The sequence below is a fragment of the Perca fluviatilis genome, chromosome 19, assembly GCF_010015445.1.
Source record: "Perca fluviatilis chromosome 19, GENO_Pfluv_1.0, whole genome shotgun sequence".
NCBI lineage: Eukaryota > Metazoa > Chordata > Actinopteri > Perciformes > Percidae > Perca > Perca fluviatilis.
In genome coordinates this window covers 9,190,676-9,194,747 of record NC_053130.1, presented here as the reverse complement: position 1 = coordinate 9,194,747, position 4,072 = coordinate 9,190,676, and the positions used below count along the sequence as shown (strand labels likewise).

Sequence of the window (4,072 nt, the reverse complement as noted above, 5' to 3'; positions counted from 1 at the left end):
CAATTGGATTAAAAACCATGTACCTCCAAAATGTTAGCTTCTCAGCTTGATGTCATTGTGTGTTTGGAGTTAATCCAATGAGTTATAAGAGAGTTGCATGACCCCAAATGGTCAGAGCATTGTCTAAACCAATAAAAACTTTTCACCAGTAGTGAAACATATAATCAACTGATATGAAAATGTTTGAAAAAATCCCCAAAATTGGAGTTTACAAGGTGTAGACGCAGCAACACTAATACAAGGTAGTTGCACCCTGCATGTACGTGGACGGGCTGTGTGTACTGTATGTAAAACAAAAAAACAGGACATCTGAGTCACTCTCTTACCATCCAAATAACGGCCTGGGAGAAATGACAAACTTATCGAATTGTCTGTTTATTCACTTTTTTCTTTTAAAAATGCATTGTGATTCAATGGAGGGAGGGGGCAAGAGGTCAAATTTGATGGAGAGACGGCACACACATAGTGTGGAAAGAAATCAGAAAAAAAGAGAAAAAAGTTCACATCCTTTTTTTAAAAAATCTATTAGAAACAACATAATATGCAGAACAATACAATAGCATTTACAATACTTAAATTCCCAGTTCTTGTGAGAGTCCAGCGTAATTTTACAACAGTATACAGTATATTTTCTTTCTCCACTCGCTTCCCAAACTAGGGGTTGATATAGTTATACTTTTAATTTCTTTTCTCTTGCTTTCCCTCCTTCCATGTTTCAATCCACTATATTTTTTAAGGGCACCTCTTTTGCTTTGTTAGTGTCCTGTCAGATACAGACATTGGCTTCTCCTTGGTCCAATTCTATCGTCCCAAAGAACGGAGTGCTCTTCACAGGAAGTCTCTTTTGTTTGCCAAAGAGTCTCAAATATATCACCAGGTGCTGCATTCGCTGAAGGTACAGGCAAAGGACACAGTGTTTCTCTCGTGTGTCTATGCTCGCAATCACAATCACATGTAAAGGAGGAATCCATGTGAACCTAGTGGGCAGTGGCAAAATGGCGAAGTCTAGTGCCCACCAGATAGGAAGCAGGGATCTGTCATGACAGGGGGTCATCTGGGTTGGACATAGTTTGATCTTCTGTGCATCACCGTCGCTGGATACATAGACAAAGATTGTAGGCAGTCATGGAAGGTTTCCATGTTGTAGATATCAGCCAAATCAAATGTAGTTGAGTCTGGGAGGTGGACAGAGGGGTTGCTGTTGGTTGATGTCATCAGGAAGTCAACGATCCTGTTCCCATGCTCCTTTAGGCCTCTGTGAGACAGGTGACCCCCTGGTTTGCCCTACAGTTCTGGAGAAAAGAGAAGATCAAAGTGATTAATCACTGTTCAGTTTTGCATTAGGTAAATTAGAGTTTGCATTTGGCCAAGAGATCGGAGTCTGCCGTTAATGGCTGATCAGAGAGAGAAAACATTTTAAAGTTTCTACTCAGACCATATCACTGTTGTTATTTTGAATTACTATGTCCTCTATGGGTTGAAACTCATTCAAAGTCAACTGATGTTGTAGGGGACAACAACGCTGTACCGGGCGGCAGTGATATGTAAATTTGTATATGTATAAAGTTAAACAAATTCAAAACTTGAGTGTATGTGCAAAGTCTTGCAATTGTTATTAAGCAAGAGCAAGTTGGCGTCAAGTTGTCTCCACCACTTGGGCAGAAAGCATTTGACTGTGAAAGAAAACTGTTGAATGAGTTAGCCGTCATTAAACATTTATTAAATACGACAATAGATCACACTTCTGAAAGCAGACTCTCATGTTACACTTTGAGGCCAATAGCACATGAACATGGTAGGACCTGCTGATATGACCCTGGAGGAGGAGCAGTGTAGAATGTGGCAACTGCTGCAAACCCAACAAAGTACTAATCTGGGTCAGAATACTGACCCAAACATGCCCTTCACTAAGACTGTGTGGATGTATGAAAGAGAGAAAGAGAGCATTGGAGGGTTAAGTGAGTTAATCCTACACCTGCAGTAATGCTACTTTAACAGTAGGAAAGGACTCTTAGAAACCAAACAAACATGATCGACTTGAAGTGATAGCGAGGCACTGTACTTAACATTTCCTGGATAATCTGTTTAACTGGACTACAAGGAATCTTAAAATTAGCCTTTGATTTATCTTTTGAAAGCAGTCAGCAGTCAGCATTTGACTGTGTAGGTAAAACTATTTCAGGTTAGTATTAACATGACGCACAATTCAATGTTGTTTTAAAGCGTAATACTGATGAGCAAAGCTTGAATCACAAAATCTAAAAGTCATGTTACATATACAGTACATACCGGAACCCCTTAAAGCTATAGTGCGTAGTTTCTGTCTCACCCCATGAGGAATTCTAAGTAATGACAACACGCTGTCGGCGCGTCCACATGATTCAAGCCTTCCGTGATCACGCACCACCCCCACCCCTACTCTACGCAGTTGCTAGTAGCCATGGACTCTTCAGAAGAGGTAATTATCTTTACTCGATTTTCTGTGCGCGAAAGTCGTCGGACGAAACCAGTTTCTGAACATAGCCATACTGAGAAATACAGAGAGAGTTGTGTGGAGCTGATAGTCCTAATTAGCTTTGTATCAACTCATTTGGCAATGGCTTGAATGTAACAGACGTTCATTAATACAAAAAAGATACGCACTAAAGCTTTAAAGTGATGCAACCTGCTGCATGCCAACAAACCTCCTCAAACAATGAAAAATGAAGTCAAGAAATCCACCTTCACCCTCTTTTCTCCCTACATTGCTCTCTTTACAGCCAACAATAGCCGCCATCCATCTCTGCTGGTGCAAAGTCACAGCTGAGGAACCACGGCCATTGTTTTCTAAACCAATGAGGAGAGGTGTGGCTCGCGGCCGCCCGTCACCTGAGAGCGCCCGGGGCCCGTGCACGGGTCCGCCACGCACACAAGAGGGCCACTACAGATGACACAAAGGCGAGCAGGAAAATGGACAATGAGGTGCAGCAGGAGCACAACAGAGGCCTCGTTTGTTATTCCCCTCATCTATCAGTTTTCACCTGAGCTACTGAGGAGAATAGGTGTGACTTGCGTAAGAAAAGGGTGAGCTATTATGTGAGCTGTGCCCCCTGTAATTAGCTTCCTTCAGTCAGTGAGGTGGTAGGGGTTACATATCTTTCTGGACCTTATGGCATCGAACCTGTGACCTTTCTATTGTGTGGCGTAACCTGCGGCACCACAACAAGCTGAGCCATCAGCGATGCTAGCTTAAATGGCGTGCAGACCATGTTCATGCTTAAAGCAATCATCCATGACACTTCCATACAACTGAATATCTGTTTTTCAAGCTTTTGAAAAAAAAAGCATGCTGGGTTGTATTTTTTCTGCACTAAAAGTGTTTCAGAAACAAAACTGAAAAGAAGTCACTCTTTGATTGACAAGTCACTAAACACCACAACAATGATCATTTGCAACTAAAAATATTCACCCCAAAAAAACAAAACAATCAAGAATACTTTGGATTGCTACTTAAAAGTTCTTTGTTGCTTGCATATGCATCCCTGGTTAACGAGAGCGTCCTGATGACTAAAGTAAATCCATGTCAAGGTTCTAATAAACGCTACGCGTGCTTGAAAGAGCATGCATTGCTAATAAGGTTTTTCACTTAATAAGCCAATCAATACATTGAACTGTAGGTCTCCTTCTTCAGACCCCAATGGGGATTCCTGAGGGGCCAAATCAACAGGGACACACAATCACATGGACAATACGAGGGGGCACAAAATCCCCACCGGGACCTGTTTTTTTCCAATGTTCGTTAATAGTAAAAGTTCATCCACCAGAAAGAGAAGTTGAGGGGGGAGGGAGCGGGTTGAGGGATCTTGACCCCTTAGCAGAAGGTTAACAAATTTGTGCTTAATGATTGGAGCAATGAATTCTGGGACAAAGGGTCTCCAGCCGAGACAGGCAGCAAAGGGGTTAGGCCTACAGGCAGCGTTCACTCAAGCGTTCTGCCCGACATTTTGGGAAAAGCTGAAAGCGGGGAGGGCCAGAAAAAGAATTCCATACACTCTGCGCCATAATTAATTCTTCCACCCTGTGATAACTATTG

At 42.2% G+C, this 4,072-nt stretch overlaps 1 protein-coding gene across 1 annotated transcript in view; it reads right to left on the bottom strand.

Moving 5' to 3' along the window:
- Nucleotides 1-355: 355 nt before the first annotated feature.
- meis1b (Meis homeobox 1 b) overlaps nt 356-4,072 on the bottom strand; it is a 79,737-nt gene continuing 76,020 nt past the window's right edge. Inside the window, exon 13 of the mRNA XM_039784170.1 lies at nt 356-1,292. The gene's annotated coding sequence lies outside the window, so the exon portion shown is untranslated. The remainder of the gene's footprint in view (nt 1,293-4,072) is intronic.